Here is a 23,622-nt window from a genome sequence, read left to right on the forward strand (position 1 = left end):
ATGCATTTGTTCACCGGTAACGCGTTGGCTTGGTTCCAAGCAATGCGTTCCCAGAAGCAGTTCTACAACTGGAACCACCTGGTGTGCGAGTTGAAGGCGAACTTCGTGCACCCGGAACTTGATGCTGCGCTGAGGATGAAAGCGTCTCAGCGGCGACAGCAGAGGAATGAATCCTTCCAAGAGTTTTATCTTGAGATGGAGAAGATCTTCCGCGCTATGCCTGCGCCGCTAAGTTCCCACGAGAAGCTAGACATCCTCAAGCGAAACCTGAGGCCTGATTACAAACAGGTACTCGTCTTCAAGCCGGTGAATACATTGTCCGAGTTGATGCTCATCGGAAAGACCATTGATGCTTCCAAAACCTCCATTTACCAAAAAGTATTTGGAGTTCCCAAGGAAGCATCTACAATTTCAAGTAAGCCTGCATATGATGGTTATAAACAAAGCCAGCAGCAACAACAATCTCGTGACAATGGAAATGGGTACAAACCAAGGGTATTCTACAACAAGAATAGCCCTCCATCGTCACCAAAACGAAATAGACCTTCACCTCTTCGTTTCAAAGAAACGGGAGGTCGACCCGAAAGAAATCTCCGAGAGAAGACTAGCCCAATCCCTAAATCTCCACAGTCGCGACAAGAAGGCATAATATGTTTGAGCTCCCTGGTGGACAAACACCGTCCGCCACACTTGGGAGTGTGTTATACCTATTTGCCTGCTCCCTACTTCAATAAATGAACAAACGCTGACTATTTTTCACGATAATACGATCGTGACCACACCTGAGGTAGAATCGAGGTAGAACCCCACCATGCACTTACCTGACCGAGTCCCTGGAGGTAAACGAAGTGCTTCCGTACTGCACAGTCCTGCCTGAATCCCGCAATCAGCTTCACTGCCTGGTGCCGCTTGAAAATGGCAGCAAACTGCGGCGGGACGGGATTTCCCTGGAAATAAAAATAAAATACTTAGCTTGGTCCGGTAATCTATCTGGCACATCGGGTTTACTATCGCCCGGCAAGCGGTCCTGGTGCAAACGACCGGATCGCATATAGTCGGGAGCAAGCCAAAGACAGTAAAGAAAAATTTCCCCGTCGAATTTACCATCACACTTCAAATAATCTGCTCCGTTATTCACTCGCGCACGCGGCCGGTCCATCCAGCGTAGTTTCACCGGTTCCTCGCGGCACTATTAAACACTTTTTCACCCACGAAACGCGATATTTTTCGATTTTTCCGACGCGAAAACACTGCTTTTCATTTTCAAAATAATAATAACATGGTGGTTAAAGGTGCACGGAGAATTAGAGTCACATATTTTCAGCAAAATTCCATGGCACTCAAAAATGAGTAACATTCGCACATAAATTCTAAAATAAATAGCTCGTTCGCTCACATTTTTGTGGAATTTTTGTTTTTTCGGTATACTAAACATTATTGCCATGCCTAAATTATTGCAAAATACAGGCTTATGTTGATGCACGAGCTGATTTTAAATTTGTGTTTTACATAAAGTCCAACGGAATTTGGCCGATTTTGTGTAGGTATCATGCATTCCTGTGTTATGAATTTTACACGTGTGGGGAAAGTTATCTTTCGTTGCACAAATGCACGTGTGTCAAACAAGTGACTTTTGAGCGGCGTCGTGGCTATGGAAACATATTCATTTTCTGTAAACACGGCACCGCTCAAACGTCAAATTAGTGAGCTCAGCTGAATCCTTTCTGATGATTGAGGCATCAACGTGATGTATGTAAACGTGTTGGAAATCTAATCTCTCTGTAAATCTTCAATAGAAAATTCCCGTAGCTCTTACCTGTACGAATTCTTCAAATAGAGTTTCTCAATCAAATAATTTTCAGAGCAAATTCTCCCCAAATTGGTACAGTGAGAGTGAATATTAAATTTAACTTCAAATTTTTAATACTTCCCCATTATTTTGATCCAGGCATCGGTTGCTTGCATATTGCTCAACGATGACCTGCAAGTAGATATCAAATTCAGTGTGAGGTTGTGGGAAAAGTTAGTGGAACACCGGGGAGTGCCCGATTCCAGAATCTTAGCGGCAGCCCAAGACTGTCAAACATTGGCTTGACAACCACGGTTGTCAATACTAGGACACTGGTTAGTACACTAGCTTTAATCACAATACTCACCTGAAGAAGAATGGTGTCGCCCACAGCCTGATTGAGCCGTTGGAGGGTGACAGCAAATTTTCCCAAGCCAGCGTGAATATAAAATCATCCAGGAGCTCCTCGGATCCACCATATCGACTTCACCAGGTTGCTCACTTGGGAGCTTCCGAAGATCGATGGATCCGGGAGCATCACGCATCACTTCACGCTGGCAATCATCTTCTTTCCTCAGGAGCCGACACCTAAATCTCCCGGCACCTGACAATTCTTCGAGGTTGTGAACCTCTAGGGTTCATCACCTCAATTCATTATCAACACCCCAACTTAATCTTCCTTCCTGCCGGAAGGACTCAAACCACGACCGTGGATCCATTCGGGAGGTCATCTATGTATGCGCACCGGTACACTGAAAGTAATCTTCATGTTGATTTCCAGCGCATAGATGACAACACCATTTTTATCTTTTTTTAATTTGTTTGTTCTTCGTTGTTTTTATCTGCCAGAATCAGGGAAATTCGACTGATTCCAAACGGAATCAGTTCGTAATTGATCTGCATTCACGTTCGGTGTCTTGCTCAAGTATCCTTGGAAAAGGAATTACTTGTAGCGTAAAAGACAATACCTTGCGTCCATTGCCCGTTTGTTTTGGTATTTTGTGTGCTGTATGAGTGGGAAAATGTATTGTATGAGTGAAAATAATGAGAGTGAATGAGAATGAATGAAAGTGTGTGAAATGGCGGGGTGTTCATTAAAATGTCTTGTGTGATTGTGTGTACGCGTAGGCCAGTGATTGGGATGAATGAGTGATACACTTTGGATGAATGTGGATTGAATTGGAACCCCATCTGTTGAATATGCATAAATGCCGTCAGGACAGGAACAGTGGACGTCGGAAGAAAAAATAACAAGAAAAACAAGATCACGACAACCGTTCCTCTGCTATGCTATTTCCGACCGGAGGTTAGCAGGGTTTTAGGAAGTCAGGTTGTTTCGAGTGTTATTCCGAATTGGTCTGGGGGAGTTGAAGATTCTTAGCTCTCCCATTGAGAACCGGATGTATCGAGGGTGGTCTGGTGCCGTTAATAGCGACGGGTCCCAGTCCTTATCTGTAGAACAACCACGAGACGATGTACCGATTTAGCTTTTTCTTTTTGTTCGGTCGTTTCCCTGATTGTGTCTATGTAAACACTTTTAATCTGTGGAAAATGTCTTTGTGTGGTTAGGTTAGGCAGATTTTTATTTACACTTTTTTATTTATTTTATTTATTTTCATGTTAATTGATTTTCTTTTAATTCGTTTCATTATTATTGTTATCGGTGTTAGGTGTTAGGGCTAGAAAAAAAAAATTGTTTACAATTTTTTTTCTCCTCGGTGTGGGCGAGATTGTAACCCGTGGTTACAATTTTGTTCTAAATTTGTGAACACCACTGTGTTTTGCAACATTTTAATTTGTTTGTTTTATTTTTATAAATTTTTAGTTGAATTTAGTTAGTTAGAATGTAGGGACATAAACTCGCACTTATTGTATCGGTGAGTCATTTGACCCCCAATCTCCCCCTCATTGCACACATCGGCAGAAGCAGCAGCAGCAGAAACAATCGAGTGCGGTGTGTGGCTGTTTTGTTTTGATTCGAGAGAAGTAACGGAACCGTGTAGTGCGACGGACGCGTATTTTAACCCGTTTTAATTACGCCCGGAAAAGTGGTGTTTCGCGTCGAAAGCTGGAGGATTGTTCCCAGCAACGTCGGTAGTGATTCCGCGAATGGTTCACTAGTGAAATAGTGCCGGGCCACGGTTTCGGGTACGAAAAAAGTGCTGTGGAAGTGCAGTGCAAAAGGGTACTGGACCACCGCCATAGTGGGAAGCTAATTGTAAAGGAATTTTCGCTTCCCGGCGGTCTAGTAAAGTGTCCGAAAACCCACCGTCCTCGCTACACGGGCTCAGCCAGTAGAGCCAGTCTCGCCCGTGTAGCTAAACGTCAAGGAGGACGAAGACAGGTAGGTGTAAAGGGGCTCACCACCTGTGGTAGTTAATTGCGGTTACTACCAGAACTGTCTACGGCGAGTAGACAGTTCGGTGTTTATACACCATCGTCGCTAGGGGGGATCCGACAAAGGAGCCCGCTCTTCCCCCTAGCTAACTGCCAAGGACGGTTGCTTCGGCAACCCCAGTGCCCAAAAAAGAAGAAGGAGAAGAAGAAAGAAGAAGAAGGAAGAAGCTCCGCATAGTCCGTGCGGGAGCGCGGAGCCAACGACGACCACCACCACCACTGCAGCAAGGGCCCCAACGAGTCGACCGAAGCCAAAGTGCCAAAGGGGAGAACGGGGCAAAATAGAGGTTTGATAGAATATAAGTTTTTATTGCAAAGTTTATTTATTTTACGAATTAATTCCATCCGAAGTCCTAATTTAGTGGAGGTACCCTGCTTTAGGCCGCCCTGCCGGGTAACAGCAGGTAAGGGCTGAAAGCTTCTTCTTACACTATGAAAACATGAGTTTTGTGGGGCTTTGCGCCAGTGAAACCTGCCATGTATCACGTACTACCCAAGTAACCATGCTGCTGTATATGGAGCACTAATTTCACTTTATAGTGCATTTTATGGCATCTACATATACAGGGGATGGCCAAAATGTTTGGGATAGGCAACTTTTTTTCTCTCACAAAAAAGTTCAGCATGCTATAACTTTTCGTAGAGTGCATCAAAAAATCTCAAATTTTGACTGTTTGTCGACCTATTATATGTACATCATTGGTACAAATTTGAGCTCGATTGATTAATCTTTCGCAAAGTTAGAACCGTTCTGGTAAAACACTATTTTTTAGACAACTCATTTTTGAGCTGTCATATCTCGGAAACCAGTGAATCGAATTGAGTGAAATTTTGAACGTACACTAACAATATACAAAAGCTTCATAAACTATTAAAAAATAGAAATTTTTTGAACGTTGAAAAAAGTTATCATGGATACACTTTTTGGATTTTTCTCGAAAAAATGTAATTTTTTTACGTCAATGTCAATAAATTTTAGTGTTGATGTTCAAAGTTTTCCACTTCTGTTCTCAAGTTATCTTTAATCAGATATATTAGAGCCAATTTAGCTTAAAGGAAGAACACATTTAGTAATTTTTGTGTGGTATTGTAAATTTGACTAATTTTTCGCTATATGGGTAAAAATTTCAACCTGGTATAACTTAATTCGCCATAAAAAAATATTACATTTTATAACGTTGTATTAAGTATCAATATATTGTTGATAAACGTTAACAAATTCATTCGATTCGGTTCAATGGTTTCCGAGATATGACAGCTCAAAAATGAGTTGTCTAAAAAATAGTGTTTTATCAGAAAGGTTTTTTTTTTTTGTTTGTATTTACGTGTATTTTAACTTATGCTAATTCTACACTAAAGAACGGTTCTAACTTCGTTAAAAACTATTCAATCGAGCCCAAATTTGTGCCAATGATGCACATATAACAGGTTGATAAACAGTCAAAATTTGAGATTTTTTGATGCACTTTATGAAAAGTTACAGTATGTTGAACTTTTTTGTGAGAGAAAAAAAGTTGCCTATCCCAAACATTTTGGCCACCCCCTGTATATAAAAATGCAGTGGCATACGTGGAACCGCGCATAACTTGCGAACGGGTGGTCCGATTTGGGTCGTCTAAGTTTTGTTCTGTTAGTTTTCACCCAAGGAAGGTTTATGAGGCCTAAAACATGGGAAAATTGAGAGTTTTTGAATATCGGGTTTTGAACATTTTGAACGGGAACTTGGGCGCTTGGCTAGGGACTTGAAACGTCAAAAAACGCAGTAGGCAAGACAAAGTTTGCCGGGTACAGCTAGTACGATATAAAGTTGTGTTGTCATGTAGATACCATTGAAGTAGCTTTAAAGTTGAAAGTGGCGCTACTATTGTGGATATAATGCTAGATCAACAGGCTTTACTATAGTCATTGCTAAAGTATTTAAAATGCTTGTACCGTATAGATGCTGGTAATCGCACATAGCTAATGCAATAAAATTTAAAAGAATCATGTAAACAAAAGGTTTTTTTCATTTATCTATTTTTATCTCCTTATATCTGTTGCATCTGCCGCACTGTGATGATTTTTTCTGCTGTTTCGGGAATTGAACCAAGATTCATGTTGCTGGCTATGATTAAAGCCGGACGCGCCAACACTGTGCTACGATCGCCATGGATGTTTATCGGGGAAAATGAGCAATTTAAAGCAACATATATTCAGCGTATACCTCACGGAGTTGTGCTTCTAATAGTTATAAAAAGAGTGGATGATTTGGTTTTGTTGAACCAGTTCTCGATTGTGTTTTTACCCCAATCATATTGTTATATAGTTCATGTATTTTTTATAAGATAAATGGACAACTTATTGTTCTAAAGAATCATATCTGATAATGCAACATTTTCAATTTCGTTGTCAAAACTTTCAAATATATTTTCCCTGTTTTGCTTGCAGTTTCTTTTATAGTTGGGAATGTAAACAATCGATTACAGTAGGTAGTTAATTAGACAATCGGCTTGCGATTTAACGGCCATATCTATTCAGTATAGTCATAATTCATAGCTATAAATTCTCAGCCTTAAGACCAAGACCATCTGTGACAAAATCTCCTGAAAATTCATATTTATGGTTTTCTATACAAAAATATATTTCTTCTTCCAAAATGGTCCTACACTTTTTCTGTGAACTGCAGGTTTCTTTTTGTTTACAATGCAACAGAAACGGCGCATACTTTAGCGATGGTGTATATAGAGCAATAAATGCTTGCATTACTGTGCGCTGTGAAGCATTTATCTAGATAATGCAATGAAGCATTAAGCAACGGTTCTTTAGGACTACATTGAACTGTCAATACCCCCTAATGCTTCAATGCATTCAAAATGAAGGCTAAATGTTTTATCGCTTGGAAGATGTTGAATAAAGGTAATCTTGCATTAGCTATACTTATATACGGTTGAATTAGTGCAATGATATAATGCTTGTGGTTACTTGGGTAGGTAGTTAATTAGACAATCGGCTTGCGATTTAACGGCCATATCTATTCAGTATTAATTCATAATTCATAGCTATAAATTCTCAGTCTTAAGACCAAGACCATCTGTGACAAAATCTCCTGAAAATTCATATTTATGGTTTTCTATACAAAAATAAATTTCTTCTTCTAAAATGGTCCTACACTCTTTCTGTGAACTGCAGGTTTCTTTTTGTTTACAATGCAACAGAAACGGCGCATACTTTAGCGATGGTGTATATAGAGCAATAAATGCTTGCATTACTGTGTGCTGTGAAGCATTTATCTAGATAATGCAATGAAGCATTAAGCAACGGTTCTTTAGGACTACATTGAACTGTCAATACCCCCTAATGCTTCAATGCATTCAAAATGTAGGCTAAATGTTTTATCGCTTGGAAGATGTTGAATAAAGGTAATCTTGCATTAGCTATACTTATATACGGTTGAATTAGCGCAATGGTATAATGCTTGTGGTTACTTGGGTATAGAGCTTGCTGACGTTTATTCACCTCTCTCTTTCAGGCATGCTGGCGGGATAGGATTTGTTTTCATCGGGAAACCTTTCCTGATGACAACAAATCCTATTCCGCCTGCATGTTGGAAAGAGAAAGGTGAATAAACGTCAGCAAGCTCTATATCTTACGTAGGACTGTACTAGTTTTGAAAATGTGCACAAGAAAAAGGTTTCTTTTGGTTATGCTACTGACAGAAATATTAAGAAGATTCAGTAAACAACTCCTGATTTAATATTTATTATCCTGAAATGTTGCGATCATCAAGGCAATATTTGATTACACTAGTTTACAGCATTTTTGAACTCGGTAAGCTGATGATCGTTTTTGGTGTAGAATCATGCCCTGAGTTCGAAGTCGCTCACTTCAAACATCTCATTCTCCGTAATCAATGCTCCGATTGAGCTGATTTTTTTAATGTAACTTGCATACATATGACATGTCAAAAAAACATTGAGAAAGAATTTTCTAATTGCTTTTTACTTATTGAAAAAAAATACATTTCTTCATATATTTTTTGAAATTTTGCTAAAATTTAAGGAGATTGTCTCTAAACCTCGCCAATATCTTGAATTTCATCAATCTGACGCATAACCTGCATTCAGATGATCGAATGGTATTATATTCAGCTTTTAATTCATGGAAAAAGAATTAAAATTGGCTGAACAAAACGCAAGATATTTAAATTGAAGTAAATTCCTTATTTTAAAAAGTTGTAAAACTCAATATTGAGCTGAAACTTAAAAACTGTTCTACTTAAAAAATTTTGAAGGTCAGCTTCGAAATCAGCGCTAAATTGTGCTTCTACAATTTTGGTCGTTGACAGAAGTTCACGACTTTCATTTTATTTTGTAAACTAGTGTTATTTAACTCGCAATTTCATGAAACATTTCAAAAAATCCGATAATCATGGCTAGTGAATCCCCTTATTATAATTTTATACGTAGAAGGATCGAAACTTTGGCTAACACATGTTGGTCATTCCACGAAAACGGGTTTCCCATATGATTCTGGTTTGTACGAACACAAAGAAACGCACGTTCAAACGCTGTTTGTTTACTTTGTTCTCACCTCTGCTCTCAGACGCGTTCGCGTGTAGATTCGCCATATTCGCGTCATCGTTGGTTCGCGCGACCTGCTGCATGTGCCTTCGCTCGCCTAGAGCTCGGTACGAAAACCGTGACTTCTCGCGGCTTGCTTATTTTCTTTCTGCTCGCGTACGAAACAAGATGTGCGCGCGATTTAGAAGAAATCTAGCACTCGGAAAATAGCTAAACGGTGTTCCATAGAGGTTACTTTGATGGCACTAGTGACTGCGACCGTGTAGATATCGCGCTTTTCTCACACACCCACGCGATTCGGTTCAAAACGAAAGAAAGAAAGGAAAAAAACATTGGTGTTTTCGAAGTGTTGACCTTGCGTCCCGTACGTGTGAATAGATCTGTGGATGTCTGGTTGGAAAAGTGGTTCCGACGGATAAAAATACAACCCGTTTCTGTTTGAAATTCTTTGAGAAGATTGCCACTGAAATAAAGATATGCAAATCTTGACCTACAGTGAGTGAGTTTATGACTGTGGTATTTCTATTTTGGTCGGATGTAAACAAGAAAAATCTGTGATGTTACGAAACGAGTTAGAGTTTCAATGTTAAGCGAGATTTAATTATAAACTGCGCATTTGATGGATAGAATGCCTATGGGTAACCTATTTCCAACTTGTCGAAGCGAGAGTAGGTAAATATCAATCAACATCGTCAATATAATGCGCAATTGGAGAAAAAGTGAAATCACCCCAGTATATTCAACGTTATACAACCGCTTAGTAGATGAAAAATACAAACAGTGCCAAGCTAAAGTAATAAAGAATAAAGAGAGAAAAACGTGTATCAGCTGAACCAGTATCGTTGTCTGTGACCTGCACGGGTATATCGGATCTATACAGTGACATACATTCAGGGGCTATCTGTATTGGAGTTGGCAAATTTGTTCGAGAATTTGTGCAAAATCGGATAATCTGTTCGGATCTACAGCTCAATCAATAAAGGTAATTTTTAACAAAGATCAAGTTTACTACCAGTTCGATAGAGACCTCTTCATGCACGTGTGTGGATTGACTAATCCTACCGTAGAAACCTGTTTTCGTCATATCATGCTGGCTGCGTTCAGTACTTATTATATTGTACATACATGCATTAGTCAGACTTTTGATCTAGCAAATTATTTTTAAGTGGAAATGTACCGCTGAAAGAGGTACAATCTCGTTTGTTCATTACGTGCCGTACAATTCATTCGTGCATGGGGTGGTGCATTAAAAATATTGTTTGTGTGTATCACCATCGCGACGACCGAGGAGGACCGCCCGCCTGCTTTGGTTCACCATAGACCGGGGAAAAACAAGCCAATACCTACTGCGGTGAAGTGCCGCGCATGCATCCACCGAATGTGTTCCTATGGAAAATGTTTCTTTGTTACGTTACCTTTGGCCACCTTCTTGGCAATCTCACGAGCTATGTGGCTGACAGGCAAACGATACAGACAAAGGTATACATATTGACGAGTACGCTAGTTTGTTCTTGCCCCAAGTAAGCTTCAAGCACCCACTGACTGTCGTGCACGATTTAACGGACTTGGCATGAGGGTGGTCCATATCATATTCACGTAAATAACGAAAATTATTAAATCAATTCTTATTCTTACTTGGTCGAAAAAAAATCGGTAGGCACGCATCTTACTTTCTGCGGTTTTTCGAATGTTATACCCAATAGTGGGTGCCACAACCTGGCCAAAGGGGAGAAACAAAATTATTACAAGTTGTGCTTCTTTGTTACAAGGATTCTTGTTGTAGTATATGTTCCGTTAGTAGTTAAATAATCAAAATTCTAACAGAATAAATCAAAAATATAACAAACTGTGATATAATCGTAACAAGATTATATCAAACTTTGTTAGAAAAAACTTGTTGAATTGTATCTAAATTATACCTAGCCCTGTTACCTTCTGCAACCAAATTGTTAAATGTTTTGTTATAAATATTTTGGCTCGAATATCCAAAATAATAAAAATAATTAAGCTTTTCTTTCAAATAATAAAAATGTAATACATTTCATAAATATTTTGTTACAAAAATACAACAAATATCTATATAAAAAATATCCCTGGGTTCGCTTTAAGACATTAAAACTCGCGAATTGATAAACCTTAACAATTGTCAACCCACCATTACTTGGCAAGACAAAGTTTTCCGGGACAACTACCTAGTCAATAATAAAATCTCAATGTTTGGCCTGAATTACCAAGCTTATAACTTCTTTCACATGCATTGGATCACTTTGCGGCATTTGACAAAATTTTTCGGCATATCCCAGGCTATACTTCAGCGTCATAAGTTACATGGAGTTAGACTAAATTGTTTAACTTATGATAAAAATGCAAAAGGGCGTTTTTTTCATACTATTTAAATGCCACACAAATACCAACCAATCACACCCTAATTTCGTACAGTTGTTTTGGACAGTAAAGGGAATCGGAAAAACTGTCCAGGTGACCAAAAAGCAGCTAAAATGCGTTATCAAAGCAAATATTTACATGAAAATAAGTCGTATATGTGCCTTAAATGTTGCTGAAATGCAGATTTTGGCTCAATATACGGCTGAATACATGCTTATCCCTCAGACTATCAAAATTGGAAACGAAAATGTGTTTAGAATTCCACACTTCTTCTCCTACTGCCACATCTACTTCTCTCCCATTTCTCTTTTCTTCCCTCTGCGCTTCAAAAAGACATAACTTCAGCAGTTTCTGATGTACTGAACAGTATATTCTTTTTTGTTTGAAGCCCCAAAAGATCATGCATTTGAAATGCTACGCAACAGCTGTCACGTTTTCAGTAGTAGTTCAATTACTAATTCAGGATTGTTCAGCAGTTAAGCTGATATGTTGGAGAAGTAAGCAGATGGAATGTAAATATAATGCTGAAATACTGTCTCATAGAATTACATTTTTCTTCAATTGTGTTTTGCCTGCATCACGACTACACAGCGCAACATTTTTTTGTCTCAAAAGCATACTTTTGTGTTTATGACACATGTTGGGCTGCTGAATCCGAATCCGTGCCCAGATTTGCTCCAGTACGTTATTTACAATTTTGAACTATTTTGAGCTATATGCAATTTTTGGCTTTTTTGATTACAAACTATTAAGCAAGGAAATATTTCTTCTAAGCAATCAAAGGGCAAATTGGTCAAATAACATCCAAATTAACGACTGATGTAAAATATTTCGTTTTACCAAATCAAATTTGATAGATTTAAGCATTTTATGTGTGTAAATAAACTTGCATGCAACTTTTAGAGGGTGACTTGTATGGGAAATATCGTACCTAACATAAATCGCTTAAAACTATCACATTCGATTTTGTAAAACAAATTATTTTGCATGAGTCGCTAATTTACCTTGTGATTCCTTCAAAAAAATATTTCCATGCTTAATGACTTGCAGTAAAAAAAACAAAATCGTATATTTTACCCTACAAATAGAGGTATAGCGTTAAATTGTGACGTGCTGGAGCAAATCTGAGCCCGGATTCGGATTTAGCGGCCCAAAATCCGTCGGAGACCCATTTAAGTTTGCTCTTGAGACAAACCAATTGTTAATTTATATTTCGCTGTGCAATCAATAAAAAATGTAATCGCTAGTAGCACTACATGACATAAATATGAATAAGAACTTTGTTTAAGGTGTCTTGCTGCATCACTAAGTTTTCAAACGAATCATTGACTTTTTGCTTTTCAATGATTGTTTGCCTCGCGTTTTTGAAGTGATAAAAAACTGTCAATTCTGCAGCAACGCAGCAGAAAAAGTATCATCGCAATCACTGCGAGTGAGCATATAGGATGATACTTTTTTATACGAATATTCGCTTTGATGGCAGAGAATTATCACTTTGAAATTTTGAGGCTCATACCCAACATGGCTGCCGATGCTGATGATGCCGTAAAAAGCCTTAAAATATGGGAAGTATGGGTGTTGTACGAACCAAATATCAAAACAAAGGGCAACCCTATAAACTGCCAAGTCATGTTCAGAGCTATCTACATATATGCCCACCAGTAGGCGCGTGCACTTAGACAACGAAACCAGTCAGCTGATTTCTACTATAAGCACCGTCAAACGAATAAGTAACCGCTCCAACCATGATTTAGAACTGTATGCCTCTGGTAGCCAGTCGGTAAGCCCCTACTCGCTTCCTCTATCTGTCGTCATGTAATTTATAATCGTTTGCAATATCCATAAAAACCGAGCTTACGATATGAACTGCGCAGAAGCGGAACATCTACATCGTTCCACGTTCGCTGCTGCGAGCTGACGGTCTGGACAAAACTCCTTTGTTTTGTCTCACGTCCCGTCGCATCATCGTCGTCGTCTCTACGTCGTTGAAGAAATGTAGGGGAACAAAGCCCAAAATGCCAAGATGGGGTAAAATGGCCCAACTCATAAAATCATTCCTGAATGGGACTTGTTCATTACTATAGGTGAATGGTGTCAAGATATGTTTGCATCGAACATTCTTCTAGAAGCTAGGCCACCAAACCCACGAAAATTCTTTTGATTTCCCAATGAAAACTGGCTACTTCCGGTTTTTCGTGCTTGCAATTAAGGTTTTTTGGTGATTTCATTACCAGCCAAGTGTTTCCAACGAGATTGAGGCACGCATGGAGACGCATGGTTGTTGATGTTTACGCTTTTCATGTTAGGGGTCATTCAAATATTACGATCATCGTTTTGCGGGGAGGGGGGTAACACTCCATTTATTGAATATACGAAAAAAGCGGGACAGAGGGAGGAAAAGGAGTCGAAAATGCCCGAAAACTGATGGACGTAATTTTTGAATGTTTTCATGAAGTGGCATCTTACCCCATGGCAGGTGGTCTTTTTGCACCACTTCCGTTTTACGAACCTGTTTTTAAAATCGCTAAAAACCGATGAAAATGCAATAATTTAGTGAATATTTTTGCTGAAGTATCGAGCAAATATTGTCTAGTTGCTGTTACCACTTTGAAAGCCTAACAAATGAAGCTAATTATCATTGAAAACGACGAAAGTTTGAAAAATGGCATTTTACCCCACTTGACCCTAAACGGATCGATAATCAAAATCGCGTCGCGACACTGCACCGCAAACAAGCATCAACACAAGCGTGCTTTCCTTCCAGTTAGTTGTAAGGCGTGATACCTTAACTTAAGCCTTGGTCAGACGACGTCTGGCTTCCGCTGTGTTGTAGTTGCTGCTACTATAACTCATTGCCGGTCACCACCGAAGGTCAGCAAAGTTCAAACCGACAAATATAGTAATTTTGTGCGTTTCCTGTTGAAGAAGATCAAGTTGCAGGGTGGTTGGCAGAGTGTCGTGTTGTTGCCACATGCGTTCAACTTCAACGGAGGCAGTGTGATACGATGCAAACAAGTTGATTTAATTGCTTAGATGGGGATGGAAGCTGCGTATCGGTTCATAAATAAGATTTGTTGTTATTTTGCTTTCTATACGTATCTTTGAAGATATGTTTATGCTTTGAAGTCTCTCTTTATTAAAGCTTTTTTTCATTTTTGAATGATATGGGTAGAGTAATGCGGGGCAAAAGTTCGCACCTAACAGACTTCACAAAATAACTCATAAACGAAAAGAAAACAATATCATTTTTCTTCGTTAAAGGGGTCCCTATCATGTTGCCTTCAAAACGTAGTACTAGATTTTTTCGCGTAACTTTTGTAGTTTTAGTAATACAATTTTTAATACAAGTACTCCAATGCGAACTTTTGCCCCATAGTGGGGGCAAAAGTTCGCATTATGCGGGGCAAAAGTTCGCACCTTGTACAGGGTAGTTTATTGGTGTGATGTTCATTTATTTCATGTTAATTCATGTTCGTCTTTTCACTCTAGCCATGAAATCTGTTTCCTTCTGTTCTTAGCATTACGGCCCAGCTGGAATACGACCTGGTGTTCAGCTTTTGTATAGAATGTGTTTTATTAAGACTTCCACAACTATCAACTAAGAGCTGTCCTTTCCAGCGTTACTGAAAGTTGTCAAAATACATTGTGGGGTAATCATAGAGATACATGTTGCACAAAATACATGAAAAAAAAACAAATATGCAGCAAAACTGTTGAACATGACCGTAATCGAATCTTATCCCCGTCAGTATGGTGATGAAATATAGCTGTCAATTTACAAACTATACTATTGTTGAGTTGGGGACGTTTCTTTGCCACGGACGATCACCTATTGAGAGCAGCTTTTTTGGAGCAGCTTCAATGCTGTTAAATAAGTTTATTGATAATAAAAATAATAATTCAATTCACATACAATAACTTACATTATAGTGAACACATCCGTGCGTTCGCAAAGGATCCGATTTTTCAACTAACTGGCCTTTCTTCTAAATTTTCTCATCTATTCTGTCTCTATTCAGTGTTGCCAGTTTCACAGTATTTATGAAAGCTTTCGCAACAGTCTCCCACCCGTGAAACTGGTAATTCACTGCATCACTTAATGAAATATCTAGCGTACATTATAAAGATTTACTGTAAAAGTAAAGCATGTTTACAAGGCTTCATTCTGAACACCGTGGTTTATCTTCTATTAAACCACTTGGGCGAGAGTGTAAAATAATCCCACCGGGATCGTGAACCCTAAAAACTATCGCTATAATCGTCATTTTCTCAGCACACCATATACACTGTTGCCATCCGGCACATATTTCACGGTAACATCGGCCAAATTGTGATTCCATTTCTCTTTGAGTTGCACCGATCGTACTCTGCCAGAAGATTGAAAAATGACACACATCGATCGTTCCCTTACCATCTCCGTATTCATCGCATTCAATTGTTCGAGTTCTAACATTGCGCGAATCGTATACAGCATCAGCCACACGCTTCGAATCAATAGGCTTCGATTGTTGTATCGAGATTTTTTGATAAGCTGCCGCTGCTTGTGATGTACAAGCAGGGCAAGCAGAGAGCGGTTCGTTAGGACTAGACACTGAATTTAATTTATCAATTGGTTTCTCACTAACATTTTCATCACTGTACTGCTTTTTGACTTCCTCTATCCTGGCAGCGAAATCCAACTTAATTGCTTCCGCAGCTTTTCGAAATGTTTCTTCGAGTTCTGCTATATCCCGCTGGTATTCCTCTTCTATGCGGCGCTCTTCATCATCATAATGTTGTCGCCATAGCGCACTTTCCTCTTCCAGAAATTCCCATCTACGTGCTGCAGGCTCCATTGCAAGCTATTTTGTAGGCGGTATAATCATTGAAGTGTTGAGTTGGGGACGTTTCTTTGCCACGGACGATCACCTATTGAGAGCAGCTTTTTTGGAGCAGCTTCAATGCTGTTAAATAAGTTTATTAATAATAAAAATAATAATTCAATTTACATACAATAACTTACATTATAGTGAACACATCCGTATATAATAACTATTTTTTATTTCTTGATTTAAATGGGTTAACATAATGTTTGCCTTACAATGGAACTTCTTACAAAACTAAGTTCAAACCCTCTGCCGGAACGATTTCGAGGTGCATACTACACATATTATACATATATAGCAGTTTCTATACGAAATCTTCATTGCTTCAAAGATTCTGTAATTATATTGATGTACTAGATTCAGAAATCTAGTGCGAACTTTTGCCCCACAGCTACTGCGAACTTTTGCCCCATTGTCGAGGTTTTAACAATGTCCCTTTCTGTAAGAAGCACTAGTAGTTTATTGTTTATTCGAGTGCACCTCTCGAACTACTATGGAATAACGATTCTCCGACGCTAAGAGGTTATGAGATTTTTCTTCTTCTTGTTACTACAAATTCTTATTCCAAAAGGTCCAAAAATTTTATCAAAACACCTCGAAACACATTTTTTTGCATAACTCTGCCAAACCATAACGAAATCAATCCAATTTTTATTGACGAGTAACTGACCTGATTATGTGTCAAACTCATACAGATTTGTTTGGGTTCTTAACTTGTGCTCAGAAAAAGACCCACTGCGAACTTTTGCCCCGTGCGAACTTTTGCCCCGCCTTACTCTAAAATGCATTAAAAATAGCAATTTTTAGTTAAATATGGAAGAAAGAATTTTTTTGTGGTTTTAACCAGTCACCCAATTATTTTATTATTATTATTCTTCTTCTTGGCGTAAAATCCTCATTGGGACAAGGCCTGTTTCTCAGCTTCCAGTTTTTTAGCTCTGCCACGGTTATTAATTGATAGCTTTCTCTGCCAATGATCATTTTGCATGTTACAATCATTGTGTATGACAGCCATGGAGAAGTAATGGGAATTTCCATTACGAAATATTCCTGGACCAACTAGAAATCAAACCTGTTATCCTCAGCATAGCCATGCTGAATACCTGTACGCTTACTTCATCTGCTATATGGGTCCTAATTTATGATATCTCATATAAGGTCTTGTATCATTTGGGCAGGTGTACCTATTATGGGAACTTGCCGCTATAACTAAGTCAATTTAAAACCGATTGATTTGAAATTTTGTATAGAGTTAGGCACGTACAGTATCTAACTCTGTACAAAAATTCAAATCAATCGGTTTGAAATTGACTTAGTTATAGCAGCAAGTGCCCAAAATAGGTACACCTGCCCAAATAGTACAATACCCTATGTGGAATTTCAGAATTTTCTTGACATTTGTACAATTGATTAATGATCAGAAATCATGCAACCCACTATCATGTAAGGTACACCGGGGCAAGTTGAAACGGGTGGGCAAGATAAAACGCGAAGTTTTGAAATAGATTTCAAAAAAATTTGGAAATTTATCCTTCACTAAAAGATTGTTTAAATAAAAAACTATGTGTTATGAAAATCATTTTTTTTATCATCAATAGAGAACATCATGTTAACCGGTTGTTTCATCTTGCCCCACCCGCTTCAACTTGCCCCGGTGTACCTTACTAAGAATTCTACCTCATATATTCACCTCAGTTTTTGTATTGGTAATTGGTACAATTCGGAGATGTTTATTTTCTTAGTTTTGTCTTTCTGGAGTATAAGGTAGAATCGTTTCTAGCCATCAAGAGTAGTCGAAAAGTTTCAGAAAAATTCAAATTATGGAGACGCGTGGTAGTTCTTAGTATTATGGCTTAGGTTTGTGTTACAATTTACGGTTATAAAGAAAACCAATAAAAATCTAATTAGAAAAGTTGTACACCGATTCAATATCGTATGCACTGCCGTCGGACGCATAAATGCCACATGTTACATTTAGACATTTTTGGGGTTTTTATGTCAAACGTCAAATTTAGATACGTATTTTTGAAACATATTGGGGGCTGTCCATTAATTACGTAAGGGATTTTTTTGCGATTTTTCGACACCCCCTCCCCCCCTTGTAAGATTTTTTGTATGGAAAGCCAAATATTTTTGTATGGCGCGTAAGATTTTTCAAACCCCCCCTCCCCCTATAAACCCTTACGTAATTAATGGACAGCCCCTTGTCAACATATGAATTTAAGTATATTTCGTTAGTTGAATTGCGTGGAGGTGAATCAAATACGACGATAGCCAACGTTTATTTTGAAACCTCAAATGCGTTTTTCTCGTGTCTTTTTATTGTAACATGTGACATTTATGCGTCCGAGGGCAGTGCAGTGTTGATATACTCAAGAGAGCGTTATTTAAAAATAAAAATATCTGTTAAAAATAAGTTTGCGGCTCGAATCTTGTGACCATTCTACACTTCTAGGTCAATTTTTAAAATGGAGCATTTTAGCTCAATGCACGTTTTGCAGAATTCTTCACTTAACTTCTAGTCCAGTCTAGTCTAGTCTATAGTCTACACCTAGGTCTACACATACACATCCATTAGTTTAAAGTATCCTGAAAAATGATAAAACCCATCACTTCCATAAATTTTCTTGTCATTATTAATGATTGCAGCACATCGAAGATGTATTACAAGCATTAAAGCGGACAGCCCTAATGTGCAGTGCTGTAATTAATTAAAACAAAGCATAGGAACATCACCAAGCTACCGCTCAGTTTTATAGCAAATAAGATATATGAAAATGAGTGTGAGTGACATTGCTGAAACGGTTCAAGCCACTCCTTGATCCATATCTTCACCCCGTATGCCCTGGCCTTAATGCTTTGGCGCCTTTGCTGGTCCTCTGGAAAGAAACAAAACTCTATTCTTTAGAGGGGTACATGTTAGATGATCCTTTGAATCCATTCTTTTTGGTTTGATGCGTGCTCACTTGCAACAAAAAATACAAAAAATAAGAAACAAAACAAACAGCGCTTCAATTCTTTGTTTTTAGTGGGATGTAAATGGGATCTACATGCTTTATAAAAGAACCAATACCATACGTAGTTTGCAACGATCTCACCAATTTAATCAATAAACCACCATCAGATGCTGTTTCAGACATACCAGCAAATCTGGTAAATGGCAGTAAAATGGGCAATATGTATCATTGCACCATCAAGGAGCTCCGTTGTCTGAGCCTCACAAGTTCAGTACAATTGGGTGCAAAACCTTTTATTTTAACTTAGCGGAATTTCAAAGACGTAGTGTTTCTAAAAAAAAAATGTTAAACCGTATTGAATTCATAAATTTGATCTAAAGTTGTACGTGTAATCATAAAATGAAGTTAAAGTTTTTCTGTATTTGCAATAAATTATTTCGACTAGGCGACATATTTTTCTAAAAAATCTCTACATTCCTGATGAGTGCTTCAATAGGTCAAGCCCTCCTGAACTGATCATAGCAGAGCTCATGATAGAACTAACAGTTTTATCAGAGTATTTCTGGGTCTATGTTGCGGTCAAGAAATCTTTTGCTCATAAAAAAAAAACTTTCCGTCGGCATTCGCAAATGCTTTTAAACTGTAGTGCAAGCCAAAACCAGCGATTTTTACATGACCAGGCCTACAGCTGTTTGACAAGAAAAAAGTAAATCATCAGTTAGTTGGAATTGATTCAGGAAGAAAATTTATAATGAGATTATTATTGTCTGGGATACATTTTATCACATTTTATTCGAGGACCAATAGTTTTAAATGAGTTTTCAGGACAGCTTCCTGTAAGACTTCCATTAAAACTTGAATATTTGTTTTATTTTAGTTTTTCTGAAAAGTTATATGAATCCAATTTATAACTACTTTCAAGCCTTAAGCCTTGTTTATAGTAGACTAGCTGTCCCGACAAACGTCGTACTGCCTGCCTACTGTGTTTATTGACATACACTCCATATGGACGTCCCCCGTGAAGTCACCTGTATGGGAGCCCACCGTTCCAAAGACCGAAGAGGTCTCACACCAAGCTAAGAACCTTCCCGGGCTCCGACAGCACCCACATACAAAATTTCACACCGATCGGCCCAGTAGTTTCCAAACCCATAGCGGTCAGGCAGACAGACAGACAGACAGACAGACAGACAGACAGACAGACAGACAGACAGACAGACAGACAGACAGACAGACAGACAGACAGACAGACAGACAGACAGACAGACAGACAGACAGACAGACAGACAGACAGACAGACAGACAGACAGACAGACAGACAGACAGACAGACAGACAGACAGACAGACAGACAGACAGACAGACAGACAGACAGACAGACAGACAGACAGACAGACAGACAGACAGACAGACAGACAGACAGACAGACAGACAGACAGACAGACAGACAGACAGACAGACAGACAGACAGACAGACAGACAGACAGACAGACAGACAGACAGACAGACAGACAGACAGACAGACAGACAGACAGACAGACAGACAGACAGACAGACAGACAGACAGACAGACAGACAGACAGACAGACAGACAGACAGACAGACAGACAGACAGACAGACAGACAGACAGACAGACAGACAGACAGACAGACAGACAGACAGACAGACAGACAGACAGACAGACAGACAGACAGACAGACAGACAGACAGACAGACAGACAGACAGACAGACAGACAGACAGACAGACAGACAGACAGACAGACAGACAGACAGACAGACAGACAGACAGACAGACAGACAGACAGACAGACAGACAGACAGACAGACAGACAGACAGACAGACAGACAGACAGACAGACAGACAGACAGACAGACAGACAGACAGACAGACAGACAGACAGACAGACAGACAGACAGACAGACAGACAGACAGACAGACAGACAGACAGACAGACAGACAGACAGACAGACAGACAGACAGACAGACAGACAGACAGACAGACAGACAGACAGACAGACAGACAGACAGACAGACAGACAGACAGACAGACAGACAGACAGACAGACAGACAGACAGACAGACAGACAGACAGACAGACAGACAGACAGACAGACAGACAGACAGACAGACAGACAGACAGACAGACAGACAGACAGACAGACAGACAGACAGACAGACAGACAGACAGACAGACAGACAGACAGACAGACAGACAGACAGACAGACAGACAGACAGACAGACAGACAGACAGACAGACAGACAGACAGACAGACAGACAGACAGACAGACAGACAGACAGACAGACAGACAGACAGACAGACAGACAGACAGACAGACAGACAGACAGACAGACAGACAGACAGACAGACAGACAGACAGACAGACAGACAGACAGACAGACAGACAGACAGACAGACAGACAGACAGACAGACAGACAGACAGACAGACAGACAGACAGACAGACAGACAGACAGACAGACAGACAGACAGACAGACAGACAGACAGACAGACAGACAGACAGACAGACAGACAGACAGACAGACAGACAGACAGACAGACAGACAGACAGACAGACAGACAGACAGACACACAAAATACACGGAAGGAGAGCACGGCCTGTCCGATATGCAGTTTGGCTTCCGGAGGGGTAGATCCACTGTCGATGCCATCCGAACGGTCGTGGAAGCAATGCAGACGGCGCAAAATCAAAAGAGAAGAGGTAACCGCTACTGCGGAGTGATCACGCTGGACGTGAAAAATGCGTTCAACAGTGCTAGTTGGGTTGCAATCGCCGATGCGCTGCACAAACTGAGAGTTCCCGAGTACCTCTGTAGCATTATGAGCAGCTATTTTCAGAATCGGACATTGATCTACGATACTGACAACGGGAGAAGAAGTAAAACCATAACAGCGGGAGTTCCCCAGGGATCCATTCTCGGTCCGACCCTCTGGAATGCTATGTATGACGAAGTACTGAAGCTGCGCCTCCCCAGGGGCGTGAAGATTATCGGTTTCGCGGACGACGTGGCGCTCCTAGTGATCGGTGAATCATTGGAGGAAGTAGAAGTGCTCGCCACGGAGGCGATAGATGTTGTCGAAAACTGGATGCGGGAGAAAAAGCTGGCCCTAGCTCATCACAAGACCGAGATGGTTTTGATAAGCAACCGAAAGGCGGTACAACAGGCGAGAATTTCGGTCGGAGAGTGCATCATCGAATCGAAGCGGAATGTGAGACACCTGGGAGTTATGTTAGACGATAGGCTAAACTTTAATAGTCACGTCGACTACGCGTGTGAAAGGGCTGCAAAGGTGATTTCGGCACTATCTCGGATCATGCCCAACAACTCAGCGATCAGCAGTAGCAAGAAGCGACTACTGGCAAGTGTGTCCACATCGGTGCTCCGATACGCAGCGCCTGTGTGGGTGACGGCACTACAGACAAGGAGGAACAGATCTCGGCTGAACAGTACGTTCAGGTTGATGGCCATGCGAGTATACAGTGCGTACCGTACAATTTCGTCAGAAGCAGTCTACGTGATAGCCGGAACTATTCCCATAGATCTTCTACTCGAGGAAGAAAACGAGTGCTATAGAGATAGAGGCATATCAGGAGTCCGAAGAAGAGCCCGAGCTGACACCGTAAGAAAGTGGCAACAGCAGTGGGATAACGCTGAAAACGGAAGATGGACCCATCGGCTCATTCCGAACGTTTCAACCTGGTTGGATAGGAAACACGGGGAGGTCAACTTTCACCTGACACAGTTCTTGTCAGGCCACGGATGTTTCCGGAAGTACCTGCATCGATTCGGGCACGCAGAGTCCCCACTTTGCCCAGCATGCCCGAGTAATGAGGAAACACCAGAGCACGTGCTTTTCCACTGTCCCAGATTCAGGGCAGCACGAGACGGGATGTTAGCGGAGAGTATCACAAGCCTTAGCCCCGACAACATTGTAGAACGAATGTGTCGGGAAGAAAGAACCTGGAATGCGGTGAACAGGGCTGTGGGACAGATCCTGTCGTCACTGCAGCGGAAATGACGTGAAGACCAAAGGGCATCGGATCGCGATCGGAGTAGGCTAGATCCACCGTCGGGGACTAGTCCGAGTAGTCGTAACGCTCTGGTCTTGGGTCGTCGGGGCGCCGGTGAACCGGAAGCCACCCTCCAACCGGAATCATCGAACCGACCTCGGCACCTGACTGGTCGGGATCAAACCACCATGTTCGGGAGAACTTCCATCGCCGGGGAACTCTCCGTCGGAGTAGGCTAGCTCCACCGCCGGGGACTAGGACGAGTATGTCGCGAGAAGCACTAGTGAATGGTCGTCGGGGCGCCTGTGAACCGGAAGTCACCCTCCAACCGGAATCGCAGGACCGACCTCGGCACCGATCTGGGAAGTATCGGTTCGGAAGATCTTCCATCGCCGGGGAACTCTTCGTCGGAGTAGGATAGATTCACCGCCGGGGACTATCTGAGTAATCAGCGCCCGTGGAAAACCACTGGTTCGGGTCGTCGGAGCGCCAGCATACCGGAAGCCATCCTCCAACCGGAATCGCCGGACCGACTTCGACACCCTGCCAATCAACATCGAAGGAATACGCAACGCGAACAACGGTGTCGGGAGATATTCTACCGCCGGAGAACTCTCCGTCGGAGTAAGCTAGCT

The 23,622-nt window shown here is 40.5% G+C and overlaps 1 protein-coding gene across 3 annotated transcripts in view; it reads left to right on the forward strand.

The window, feature by feature from the left end:
• Positions 1–23,622, forward strand: part of LOC109424545 (tubulin-specific chaperone cofactor E-like protein) — a 74,567-nt gene that overhangs the window by 18,544 nt on the left and 32,401 nt on the right. Inside the window, exon 1 of one of the 3 annotated variants that reach the window (XM_062859064.1) lies at positions 8,806–9,727. The exons of 1 other annotated variant lie outside the window; for it this stretch is intronic. The gene's annotated coding sequence lies outside the window, so the exon portion shown is untranslated. Of the gene's footprint in view, positions 1–8,805; positions 9,728–13,822; positions 14,002–23,622 lie in introns of those variants that run through there. One more of the 3 variants, XM_062859065.1, reaches the window with a different exon arrangement.

The sequence above is a fragment of the Aedes albopictus genome, chromosome 3, assembly GCF_035046485.1.
Source record: "Aedes albopictus strain Foshan chromosome 3, AalbF5, whole genome shotgun sequence".
Lineage (NCBI taxonomy): Eukaryota > Metazoa > Arthropoda > Insecta > Diptera > Culicidae > Aedes > Aedes albopictus.